Source organism: Ranitomeya variabilis, chromosome 8 (assembly GCF_051348905.1).
Source record: "Ranitomeya variabilis isolate aRanVar5 chromosome 8, aRanVar5.hap1, whole genome shotgun sequence".
Classification (NCBI taxonomy): Eukaryota; Metazoa; Chordata; class Amphibia; order Anura; family Dendrobatidae; genus Ranitomeya; species Ranitomeya variabilis.
The window spans coordinates 36,800,965-36,813,335 of record NC_135239.1 but is presented as its reverse complement, the minus strand read 5'-3'; the positions used below and the strand labels follow the sequence as shown (position 1 = coordinate 36,813,335).

Genomic DNA, 12,371 nt, shown 5'->3' with positions numbered 1-12,371 from the left:
GAAAGGTTCTTAATGGACTGTCTGACCTCCATTCTAACCATCTCCTTTAGACTGGCCGCAATAGAAGAGGATTCTTCCGCTACCTAAGGGGATAAGTAAGGCAGACTAGTGTATAAGAACTACATGCCATACCCCCTCCCCTCCTTCCAGGACCTCACCGTCTGCTGGATACAGGGGTCACATAGTTTTTTAGGGTGTGAGTCGGGCAAGGGAACCGCGCAGATGGCACACTCCCTATGCTTCGTCTTACTGACATTTTTCCTTCCCTGCATAAAACATATGAGGGGACACTAGTCATTAAGTGAACTTTCTCGGAGATCACTTACCAGTGGCTGCCCACACCCAGAGAGATACCGAAGTACGAGGGGGATTCTTCTTGGCTGACACTCCAGACCCCTGTCTGGAGGAGCTTCTGCGGCCTGAAGTATCGCTCCTTTTTTCGTGTTCCTTCTCCTTAGGCTTCTGGGATGCTTCTTCCAGCAGCGCAATCTGCTGATCCTGATCAGACGCCATCTTCAGTAACTGGAGCCAGAAGCCAGGAACACGCCGCTGGAGCTTCCTTATAAAAGCCCCTCCTTCGGACAGCACACCTGCTCAGCGTTAAATGATTTCCCCGCCTTGCCGCAGCTGTGGGGGACCCTCCGGCGTTCTGAGGGAGAGCGGCATGAAATCCCGGTGGGCGCCGCCATCTTGGAGCCCCCGCCCATGCGCAGGAGCTCCGCGACCCGGAAGTCGTCGTTGGCTCCACCTACAGACGTCACCACAGCTTACAGCGCTTCCTGTCAGCGCTGCAGCCATCGTGGGACGCCGAGGCCGGCCAGCTGAACTCCGGTCAGCGCCTCCAGGACACTGCCCCCGCCCCCACACGCAGGGAGACCCACAGCACACGAGGGGATTTATACTTACCATACGCTGGCACCTGGAGCCCGGAAACCCCCTGGCGACCGCTTCCCTGCTGTTTTAGTCACTGCCGTGCCGCCCTGCCAGGGCCACCGTGACCACATCAGGTACTCGCACCGGCCGAGGTAGGAGACCCCCTCGCTACCAGATTCGGTCCGGCCGGCCTGGAAACCGTAGAAAAAAACTTCTGTAGGAATCCAGTCCCTTCAGGAACAGGAAACCAACTGATGCATGGGAGAGGTGCCGCCCTTTTGTATCTGTAGGTTTCCTGTTCCTTAAGGGCGGATCCCCTCTCTCGTAGTGCTGTCATGGGAGTCCGAATAAATAACAGGTGTTCATGTGGTCGTTTCTTCAGTATTTTGCACCCTGCACTGCCTCTATCATGGGGGGGGGGGGGGGGGGCGCAGCATCCAAGCTCATGAAGTTACCTAGTGTTGGTAAATACGACTGTATATACCCCCCCTTAGTGAAGGCACATTAACTCCTTACACTTGTTCACCCTTTGTTGGATTTGAACCTCTTATTTGGCTGCAAACATTCCCTAAGTGATCACACAGATACTCAGGTAATGGCTGTATAATACAGCGGCAGAGCTCCGCACCATGCATGCAGTGCACACATCCAATATACATGCCACAAACTGAACCCTGGCATATACCCAATGTTGGGATCAAAAGTTGTGTACAGAGCCACATCCAGACCTATTTCATCTTTAAGGAGAGCACAGTTGGTGGCAATAACACATCAGCTACACAGCAGGGAAGTATTGTTAATGTCCAGGTAGATTGTGCACGCCTAAAGCAAGGTACAGGCATTTCCCCATGGTTTACTTTAGATGCTTGGCTTGGGAGAGCTTCCATGGCTGATTTAGTCAGAATTGGGTGAAAGATGAGAATTTGGTGGCATGCTGCACCACTGTGGCAAGATGTCAGTGATGCTCTTGCACGCACCCATAATGGTAGCCAGGAATGGAGACCCCACCACTGATTGGCACAGGAAACCAACTGCAGTCCACAGCCCCATCTCATTTATAAGACCCTGCAGAGATTTAACCACACATTTCAGAGTTTTCCAGCAGACATGTTACCAATAAAGTACAGATTTGCATTAATGAACAAAGTCAGATTTTATTAAAATGTTGCTTTATTATAAAGTGAGATATCAGCCATTACATCCACAATTCTTCTGTAACGGGGACCAGGTCTTCAGCTCCTTAAACAAACAAAGTGACACAGTTAGTGATCGGCGTTACACAGACATAGGTGACCACACTGGTGCGGGGCGTCAGTACTTTTGTTTTCATCTTTATATCAGGGAGAGAGTTCAAAGTAATTGTCATCATTCCACTCCACAGCATTTAATGCAACAAAGGAAAGGAAAGCTTGTTACATACCAGAAGGGAATGTTTGCAGGTCCGGTCTCAAAATAGCTTATCCTATATTTAACCTGGTAAAGAAAGGAAATAGTCCAGTTGGGTTATATAGTCACTAAGAGGGGCTGTATGAGAAAGGAAATAGGACTAAACACATCTCATTGAGGAAAAACACCCCCGTGAGCAAATTAGACCCCTACAGCAGAGCTCTCCCGCTATAGCCTCAGAAATAAATGGAACGGTTGATGGTGATATCAGTATAGATCATATGGCAGAATCGGTTTCATCACTGGTTATAGGGGTTCCGAGCACAGGACAAACACTGGAGCATTAGAGGATGTGCGCACATGCCTTTCTAAATTGCAGTGTTGGGGGGATGGGATGAAGGTTTTGATCTCAAGCTTCCTGACAACTTACCATGAAGACAGTCCAGTCTTGTGCTCTCAACTGAATTAAAAATGGAGACCTGAAGAAAGAAAAGCTAAAGTTGTAAAGAGGTAGAATATTCCACCCAATTAAGATAAATAAAAACATGGCAAAGTATGCTTAAAGCCTTAATGCCCTATTACATTATGAAGCATGTCAGACTTTGGAGAAGGCTCAATAGCAGAGCCCAGGTATATTCTGCAGCTGAAATCTACCTTTAACAGCAGCAATCAGCAGGCCCTCCAATTGCTGCCATTAGCCACTTAAATGCTGCAGTGACATTTAAAGCACCGCGATCTAGCAAGGACATCACTTAGTGCACCCCATCCGCTCTCTGCAACATGACTGCAGGGAGCCAATGCAATGTAACCAGGGGCAGGCCGAACACCCCCATGCCAATCATGTGTAGTCTAGCCTGCAGCTGGGCATCATAGAAGACGCCAGTTTTCATGATATGCAGCAATGTTGCAGTATGGCTGTATATAGAAGAGATTGCAGGTTCAAGTCCCTTAAGGGGACTAAAAGGGGGAAAACCCACAATTGTTTTTCAGCACTGCAGCAATGCTAAACTGTGGAATATGAAGCAACCCATACTATGTGCACATTGTATAAAAGTTATTACAAGATTCAGTAGTGGCCCAATTAAAAAAAGGTTATGGCCATAAAAAAAAAAAAAAAAAAATTGGCCGACAAGGAAGGTGTTAAGGTAGCATATCACAAACTTGCAAGAATTGAATATAGTAAAGACAAATGCAACAGTAGCCTCGTAAGATAAGCCTCAGCTTTAGTGTTGTCAGAAATCACTTCTGTCCACTACTCTTGAACCATCATCGGCTTATGTCAGATCAGAGTCCATTTCTTCGCGCACTAGCTGACTAAATCCAGACTGAAAAATCCCTTTAATGGTCCACTGAAAAACATGGCGATCTTAAAAATCGTGTATATGCATTATCTGCCAACGTAGCTCAGCTCCATTGGCACCTAGCTGCAATACCACCCACCTTCTGGACAGCCCAAAATAAAGACACCCCACTTTAGACATCAGCCTTTACAGGTGCAGCCTTACCTAGTGCAGCAATCACAGATTCTGACCTGCAAGAATATGAGGTGAAGGATTAGTGTTCGGTTTGTCACACGAGTCTCGCCTTTATCCAGGCAGGTTCTCAGACAAAAATGGAACGGTTAAAGATAGAATCATCCGTCATCATATGGCAGAATCAGTGTCATCACTAACCAAGATTTCAGGCCAGACACTACAGCAATACTTGTACTTACCAGGTTTAGCCTTGCTGCATATTCAGACCCTACAATGAGAGACCAGGGAGTCAGTGCTGCCAGTCACAGGTAACACCTAAAAATCGTATTATGGTTTAGGGGTCATATCAGTATTTATGTTATTCCACATGTCATTTCAGGTCAGACATTTGAAGCATCATTATAACCCCAAGATTACACAAGTCGTGTCCCAAATTACTGGATATGGCACTGTACACAGCCATAGCATTCCGTAATGAGGGGGATCGTAAGAAAACTGATCCCATGCTACAGCATGTAGGCAAATAAGGGGAACAATGGCCACCTGACTGGGCTACAATTAAGCTATATTCTACAGTTTGTGGTGGCCAATGGCTGTCCAAAAGATTTTGGGCCGGATTCAGCAAGAACTGTGTTCACTGATCTGGAGGAGGCATGCTGGAGTCTAATACTATAGATTCATGAAGAGGTGCCATGCCTCTTCATTAATCTGGTGCTTCTGACGTGTGGATTGCTCCTCCATGTACGCCTGAGCTCTTACTCCAGTCAGGGACTGGAGTGAGATTTCTGACATAACAAAAAGACAGCAAGTCAGGTATAAAGAAGAATTGTGGCATCACACCTGGGCTACTTCGGCAACTTTTTAAAGCTTTTATGCCAGACATTCTAGCAAGAAAGCTTTGATGAGTGGGTCCCTTTAGCCACTGCAGCAGAACCCACCCTGACCACAAGTAGTGGCATCTTGAGATGTAAAGCCTACTGGCATCTTCTTGCTTACCTTGTCCTTTCACCTAAATTCTTCATTTGCAGGACCTCACAGCTGCGACCCTAGAAGCAGACAGATTCCACGTCAAGTTATGCAGTGAATAGTTAGCAGACAATAATCAAAGCATTGTTAGTCTGCATCAGTGTGGATCAAGATATCCTCACAAGTAATTGGAGACCTGCTTCACAAATCATCATTTACAGACTACTGCACGTTGGAGCATTTTTATACAGTCAGAAAATTAAAGTGTCTCTTGCCAACACCAACTAGACAGGGAGCTTCGTAAAGGAAAATGGGGAGGATAAAATGGCAGATCTCACTTAATGGAATCTAGAAGTGCTCTCAGCAATAGAGAGCATAACTTCTAATCATTTTGCAATCTGGTAGAGTGTTGGTAACGTGTGCTAGACACTATACTCACTCTGCTAGATCTCCAGATGGAGGGAACATTACAGCTATAAACAGTCTTCATAGGCAGCTTTTTAGATGCTGGACATGGAAAAAAGGAAGAAAAAAAAAAATAGATTAGTTATAGTAATAGAAGTCTTGTCTCTTGCAGTCCCACCATGAGGATTCAGATAGGAGCGAAAGACTGTTCTTCACAGAAGATCAGCTGAACTATGTTTTCATCACAATATCCTTGAAAACCAGCAAAGACTTGTCGGCTTGTTCATACCTGGTATCCGCCCTGTCCACTCGAGTGAGGCCTGCAAGTAAAATGAGCCAGTTAACACATATACAGTATGTCTGGTATAACGAATTTGCCATTTTGTGGTCATTTAAAAAAAATAAAAAAAGTCAAAAGCCAAGCCCTTGATTGCAAGAAATGAGTGGCAAACATGAATATTGCACGGCTGATGAGTCAGATAGAGCTAATAACAAACCTCCACGGGAAAGTCAAGTTTGTTAAAAAAATCATCATGTAACCAACCGTATGTAGTAAAGGGAGACGCCTATACAGTCTGCATGTCCATGCATGCTGTGAAAACTATCACTGGGCATAAAATCTCAACGAGGCGCTATAAGCAACGCCATTAGTGGCATGTGGTGTAGATTTTAATTTTGTCCATAGCTAGATTTTGGTTGTGAAACAAATTACCATTAAAAGGTTGTTGAGGTTTGCAACAAGTCTTTGCTATATAGGAGTGCAGAGCTGTGAAGACTCAGTCAGCGTCACCGTCAGGAATCTCAGTCACAAGGAGCGTGTGGTCATGTGACTGCAAGTTGCACTATCCCAGCCACATTCTGACCAGACGTGTGCGGCCTCAACACGCATGAGACGAGCTGTGCACAGCTAGTCGGAATGTGGCTGGAAATGTGCATATCGCATACGTGGTCACATTACTACACAATCTCACCTGACAGTACCAGAGAGTTCTGAGAGCAATGTGTTGTGTGAGGAGTCACAAGGCTACAGTTGAAGTGTCTGCATACTTTTGTATTAAATCCGACAACCCCTTTAATGTGCAGAGGACAACTAATTTACTGGCAAATCATTGCAATGCATAGGGATGAAATACATTAATGCAAACATGCATTTCTCAGGTTAATCCCATGGCTACAATTTGAGACCAGGTATAGGTATACAGCATCTTGTAAGCTTATCTGCAAGCTATGTAGTCTTAGTTCAGTGGTTGGATAAAGTATACTTACTGCAAAGTCACAAGAGTCCGTCCTTACTTATAGAATGTGACCTGCAAAATAAACATTGTGATATTACAAAGGATTCTTCACCCCACAATGTCATTACAGCACATCCATAGACACGTCAGATAGGAGCGAAAGACAATAGTTCCTCATCACTGCTCATCTGCTGAACTATGTGATCATCATTGTGTCAAGAAGTTTGAGGGCTCGCTCACACGAGCATATAATATGGGCCAATGTTATCCCATGGTGCAAGCATGCTTTGCGATTTATTTCTCATAAAAGGATTATACCATGCTGCGAGTATCAAATGCATCATCTGCACCCATTCAAGTCAATGGCTGCATGTGAACCATCAGACTGCACTTGAATGCAATCCAAGTGCAGTCTGACATACGCACACAGACAATTGAGAAATTAAAGGGTACTCCCATCGCCAAGATTTAATCACACCATGTAGTGGGTGTAATATTAGCAACTACCTTTAATCAGAACTGTAGTATAGTTCTTCTGATTTGCCAGGTAATTACCCCACGTGTTGGCATTAAAGTAGCTTAGATATCCATTTATATGACCATATAGTGAGTTAGTTGCATCCATGCATTGGAGGTATAAGGTAATATTACTACATCTACCATATATTGGGATCGGATCTTAGATATGGGAGCACCAGTTTAAGTTCTCAGTACCGGTGGTGAGATTGTAAGCGGACACCGACAGTTTGATCCAAGTGTCACTAACATAATTAGCCCAGTTCCCTCACTGAGACAATAGACGGACGTGTGACTTCAGTCACACTAAAGGAATGGACTATCCATATGGTGAGTCTTGTAGGAAAGCATCATTTATCCTGACTTACATTCTGTGCAAATGGCATAGGAGGCCATCAGTGATAAGGTGATAGGAGAATTGCAAATACCAACCTGGCACATATCCACCATGATGGGTCTATGGGTCCTGGATGCCGTATGTAGTCTAAAAGCAAAAAAAAAAAAAAAAAAAAAAAAACTACATGAAGAAAATGTGCACAATCCTTACCCCCAACTCACTTCTCTGCAGTGTATCAGTGTAAGAATTGTCCCTCAGTCTTATTCAGAGAGATTCCCATTGATTGTATCACATCATCATGTACACAGTTATAAGTCCAGATATCACCCTCGGTACACTTACCCATATGCCGGTGTGTGACTGGACCCGACCTAGGAGGGAGAATAAACAAAGGATTAGAAGATGAAACTTGTGGCTCAGAAGACCTGGTGGTCATAAGGGAACCCGACGGCTGATGCATGTGGCCTGATCTCCTGCTGCCCTAAAGGGACCGGTCTCCATCTGTACAGGAAGGGACAGTCATGTGCTAATCAAGGAGCCTCAATCAACGGAGTCATTAGTATAATTGGCCAGATTCAGACAAATCTAGGTCCCTGGGTCTCCAGCCTAATGCAAGAGGAGCCACAGAACTGGATGAACCATTTCTTCACAGCAATGGCAGGAAATAGGGGAACCTTATACAGCACACCAGGTACACAGTGCAACTGCCCCCAATGCAGATTAGGCATGCCATGTATTTATCAAATCTAAAAATTGTATATTGTAATGCTGGCTACAGTTGCAGACCTATGGCCGACTGATGTTTAGTCACAGGCACAAGAGGTTATGCTCTCCCTGCAGCTGGTATCAAGGCAGTAGTGGAACCATAAGTGGGTTGTGTAGTAACAATTTATCCTGACTTAAATTCTGTGCAAAAGGCATAGGAGGCTCAGTGGTAAGGTGGATGTGAGGAGAATTGCAGATACCAACCTGGCACAGAGTCCACCATGATGGGTCCTGGATGCCATATGTAGTCTAAAAGAAAAATGATAACCACATGAAGAAATAGTGCACACTCCTTACCCCCAAACTCATTTCTCTGCAGTGTATCAGTGTAAGAATTGTCCCTCAGTCTTATTCAGAGAGATTCCCATTGATTGTATCAAGTCATCATGTACACAGTTATAAGTCCATATATCACACTTTGTAAACTTACCCATATGCCGATGGGTGACTGGACTTGACCTGGGAGGGGAGGGAGAAGAAAAAAAAAAAAAAGTTTTATACTCTGCAAAGATTGTTTGCAGCCTGCAAAATCTGAGTCTCAATGTCATATATTGCAATATGAAGTATGAAACAGTAAGACAAGCAATTTACTGATTAAGGAGCCTGTAAAGTCACAGGAAAATGCAGTAGGTGGTTTGGTCTAGTTCTAGGAGCCAGTGCAGGCGTTTTTTTTTTCCCTACCTACACAATCTTAAGGTACCGTCACACTAAGCGACGCTGCAGCGATATCGACAACGATGCCGATCGCTGCAGCGTCGCTGTTTGGTCGCTGGAGAGCTGTCACACAGACCGCTCTCCAGCGACCAACGATGCCGAAGGCCCCGGGTAAACATCAGGTTGCTAAGCGCAGGGCCGCGCTTAGTAACCCGATGTTTACCCTGGTTACCAGTGTAAAATGTGAAAAAAAAAAAAAAAACACTACATACTCACCTTCGCGTCCCTTCCTGCACTGACCGAGTGCCCGCCCTAACAGCTGACGTCACCGCTGTGCTGTACTTTCACTTTGCGGCCGGCGCTCAGTCAGTGCAGGAAGAGGACGGCGGGGGACACGAATGCGAGTACGTACTGTTTGTTTTTTTACATTTTACACTGGTAACCAGGGTAAACATCGGGTTACTAAGCGCAGCCCTGCACTTAGTAACCCGATATTTACCCTGGTTACCACTGTAAAACATCGCTGGTATCGTTGCTTTTGCTGTCAAACACAACGATACACGGCGATCGGACGACCAAATAAAGTTCTGAACTTTAATCAACGACCAGCGATATCACAGCAGGATCCTGATTGCTGCTGCCTGTCACACTCAATGATATCGCTAGCCAGGACGCTGCAACGTCACGGATCGCTAGCGATATCGTTTAGTGTGAAGGTACCTTTACAGGCGCCATCATTAGCCTATAGCCTTGATTCACTGACCAGAACTGCTATAAGAGCTTTGAGAATACCTACTATGGGAGTCCCAGGTGCCGCTGTCCTCAACCCGCAGAAGGTCCTGCAAAAAAAAAAAAAAAAAAGAGAATCATAGTTAGGATGCAAAAATCTGATGTCAAGTGTCATCATTTCACATCCAGCACAGACACATCAGATAGGAGCGAAAGACATAATAGTTCTTCATCACTGCTCATCTGCTGAACTATGTGATCATCATTGTGTCTGGAGAAGTTTGAGGGCTCACTCACACGAGTATATAACAGCCCAATGTTATTCTATAGGGCAGCTCTGATCTGCGATTTTCTCATGCAGATCCACAGCTCAGCAAAATGGATTTTTTTTTAAAATCCCAAGTTAGGCAACGTAGTAATTTACAACTATGCCTCACCTGCCATCTATAGACAAAAAGCATATAAGGATCACTGAAATTTGCAGATACACACCTACTTCAGAACCTGCCATCTTAGGTCTTAGCCACGATCTTTGAACTAAAAGTTAAAAAAAAAAAAAAAAAGTTACGAAGGAGAAATATCTGCTCAGAGTCAGAATAGCCAAAGACTAATGCTTCAGAATAAATAATGGTGGTAAGCTCTCTCGTCATCCTGACAGTCAAGAGTAGCAAATAGGAGTCATCAGCAGCATTAGATCAGCACAGAAAGGTAGTATTAAATGCCTCCCCTACAATAAAGTAGGCAGGCACGTTATCAGAGGTTGGGCTCAATCACTTCATCTGATGGGATTCCTCTTATTAAAAGGAACCTGTCAGGATTGTGTCAGGAAGACACTAGTGTCAGGTCAGTGCCGTTATACTGATTAAAATACCTTTATATTTTATATAACTCCTAAATATTTATGTATCTCAAGTATTATAATCGTTATACTGATATATATAGAAAAAAAAAAATATATAAGTCACCTGCAGGCAGGAACCAGTCGCACAACCTGTGCTGCAGCATGATCGCATCAATAATGTGTATTTCATTATTGTTTTTTGATGGATTTCCTCAACCAATGTATCATTTTAATCAGTATAACGGCACCAACCTGACACTGTCTGTAGAATACTGTGCACAATCCTGCTGACAGGTTCCCTTTAAATGAGTGAAGTACTTTTTGGTGGTGGGGGTTAGTTTACCTCTTGCTAAAAATTCTGTCTGTTCGAGAGCAGCAGGATTATTTTCACTGCTTAGGTTGACAGGCCACCACTAATCTCTGCACACACTGCTATACAGCCTGGCCACCCTGCTCTATTCCTGGCCCAATCACTAGATCCGGCCAGCTTCAGTGCTCGGAGCTCCTCCAATGCTACAATGGCAAGTCTGCCTCTGCTTGCAGCATGGAAAGCAAAGTTCAGGCCAGAAGCACAATCATGCAACCAACCATCACAGGTTAGGTTATTAAAAAAAAAAAAAAAAAAAAAAAAAAAAAAAAACACACACACAAACCGCCACATGCTGGGATCCCCACCTACACCAAGTACTAAAGGTCAATATGATTAATACTCCATTCATTTCTACAGGACCAGAAAGGCAGCTGCTTTGTCAGTCCCATACGAGTGACTGGAGCAATTGGCACAAGGTCCATCCAGACAAAGAGCCCTCTATCTTCATAATAAGCGCTTACATGTTACCTAGGCACTTATTTACAGGGTAGAACCCATGTAAAGGAGGATTTGAGGGTAAAGATGGCAGAACCATGAGGGTACGTGCCCACGATCAGGAATAGCAGCGTTTTGGATGCAGGGCACTTACACAGTTCCACATTAGAAGTACTGCGGATGGGATTAATAGAAACATAGTGGGCATGGGATTTCTATCTAATGATGCATAAACTCCGCTACGGCACAGGTTTACGAGCTGCAGCATGTCAATTTCCACTGTTAAGACTTTAGTCTACCCAACAGAATCAAATGTATTGGATGCACGGAGCTTTGGAGGCAGCAAAAATCAAGCTGTGTCCAGAGCACTGCTACTTTCGGATCGTGGGACCATAGCCTGCAGGGTTGCCAGAAATTCTAGGACCAGTCCTAAAAATTGGTCACTTCTGCCAAGTTTAATAAATAAAAAAAAAGTCACCTGTGACTATAAGGTCAAATAAACTTATAGATTTTGACTTATTTTCACCATTTCCAAGTGAATGAACGCAACATCCTATCAAAGTCAAGATGGCGACCCTTAAACTATACAGAGCTAGATGCAGCAGCTGCCTGTAAAGCAGGAGATACTACTTACATGGTTTGTCAGAAAGGCCATGACTAGTCTTCAGAGAAAATCCTGCAAAAAAAAAAAAAAAAAATTAAAATTTCCATCTGCAGCAAAATAAAGTCAGAGATCACTACAGACTATGAAAGACCCCCAGCAATTGTAAGGCAACCTCAGAGCCCCCCGCCTGGTCAGAGACGTTGGTAATCATCATTATCTCTCTGATGTCCCTACCAACATGGCTTTCATCACATTCAGGCAACGTCAGAGAAGATTAACCCTCAACTCCCAGCAAGTTAGAGAATTAGTAGACAGAAATCAGTATTTTCCTGCTCATTAACTGAGCTTGCAGCCAGGGAAGGGTTAACAGCATGGCCGCACGGATGGCGCGCAGGGAGCAGCACAATCCAGGCCCATCCCGCTGCAGGAAGGCCTCAGCGCAGCGGCGGACACAGGGAGCAGTAGCATCAACATGAGAGAAATCGAATACTAATCATATTAATAGGCGAAACCGGGCGCTAATGCTGCAGAGCGCCGACACCAGACTCACCCTGCCAGAGACGGGCACGAAGAGGACGGCTGAGAGGCGCGGCAGAGGGTTATATAGGAAACAGAATTCCCGGAAATGACGTCTCTGGATACAGGATGTGACGTAGGGGGGCGGGGAGGGCTGTTTTTCCAAATTTCCGCTCCATAGGAGTGTCGCCTTATGTAGGAGCCGCCATATTGTTGGTTATAAATAATACAAAAATAATAAAAATTTGTAAATATCTAACATCA

At 44.6% G+C, this 12,371-nt stretch overlaps 1 long non-coding RNA gene and 10 other non-coding genes across 12 annotated transcripts; all 11 read right to left on the bottom strand.

The window, feature by feature from the left end:
- Window positions 1-2,013: 2,013 nt before the first annotated feature.
- Window positions 2,014-12,168, bottom strand: LOC143788137 (uncharacterized). 2 transcript variants are annotated; one of them, XR_013218564.1, is made up of 17 exons: window positions 12,142-12,168; window positions 11,622-11,663; window positions 9,834-9,878; window positions 9,409-9,451; window positions 8,389-8,417; window positions 8,163-8,207; window positions 7,536-7,564; window positions 7,289-7,340; window positions 6,372-6,412; window positions 5,395-5,425; window positions 5,140-5,207; window positions 4,731-4,780; window positions 3,974-4,002; window positions 3,765-3,790; window positions 2,690-2,738; window positions 2,294-2,346; window positions 2,014-2,112 (listed from the first exon to the last, which is right to left on the bottom strand). It is a non-coding gene; the product is annotated as an uncharacterized LOC143788137 (long non-coding RNA). The 2 variants fall into 2 exon arrangements; XR_013218563.1 differs by lacking the exons at window positions 11,622-11,663; window positions 12,142-12,168 and having other exon boundaries at window positions 9,834-9,887.
- On the bottom strand, window positions 2,492-2,567 carry LOC143788980 (small nucleolar RNA SNORD47). The gene has a single exon (XR_013218796.1). It is a non-coding gene; the product is annotated as a small nucleolar RNA SNORD47 (small nucleolar RNA).
- On the bottom strand, window positions 3,473-3,534 carry LOC143788948 (small nucleolar RNA SNORD75). The gene has a single exon (XR_013218765.1). It is a non-coding gene; the product is annotated as a small nucleolar RNA SNORD75 (small nucleolar RNA).
- Window positions 3,858-3,933, bottom strand: LOC143788981 (small nucleolar RNA SNORD47). The gene has a single exon (XR_013218797.1). It is a non-coding gene; the product is annotated as a small nucleolar RNA SNORD47 (small nucleolar RNA).
- On the bottom strand, window positions 4,077-4,139 carry LOC143788945 (small nucleolar RNA SNORD78). Its single transcript, XR_013218762.1, has one exon. It is a non-coding gene; the product is annotated as a small nucleolar RNA SNORD78 (small nucleolar RNA).
- LOC143788985 (small nucleolar RNA snR60/Z15/Z230/Z193/J17) lies at window positions 5,285-5,362 on the bottom strand. The gene has a single exon (XR_013218801.1). It is a non-coding gene; the product is annotated as a small nucleolar RNA snR60/Z15/Z230/Z193/J17 (small nucleolar RNA).
- On the bottom strand, window positions 6,479-6,559 carry LOC143788984 (small nucleolar RNA snR60/Z15/Z230/Z193/J17). The gene has a single exon (XR_013218800.1). It is a non-coding gene; the product is annotated as a small nucleolar RNA snR60/Z15/Z230/Z193/J17 (small nucleolar RNA).
- On the bottom strand, window positions 7,422-7,501 carry LOC143788973 (small nucleolar RNA SNORD79). Its single transcript, XR_013218789.1, has one exon. It is a non-coding gene; the product is annotated as a small nucleolar RNA SNORD79 (small nucleolar RNA).
- On the bottom strand, window positions 8,275-8,354 carry LOC143788974 (small nucleolar RNA SNORD79). The gene has a single exon (XR_013218790.1). It is a non-coding gene; the product is annotated as a small nucleolar RNA SNORD79 (small nucleolar RNA).
- LOC143788983 (small nucleolar RNA snR60/Z15/Z230/Z193/J17) lies at window positions 9,533-9,615 on the bottom strand. The gene has a single exon (XR_013218799.1). It is a non-coding gene; the product is annotated as a small nucleolar RNA snR60/Z15/Z230/Z193/J17 (small nucleolar RNA).
- On the bottom strand, window positions 11,774-11,854 carry LOC143788982 (small nucleolar RNA SNORD74). Its single transcript, XR_013218798.1, has one exon. It is a non-coding gene; the product is annotated as a small nucleolar RNA SNORD74 (small nucleolar RNA).
- Window positions 12,169-12,371: the final 203 nt, after the last annotated feature.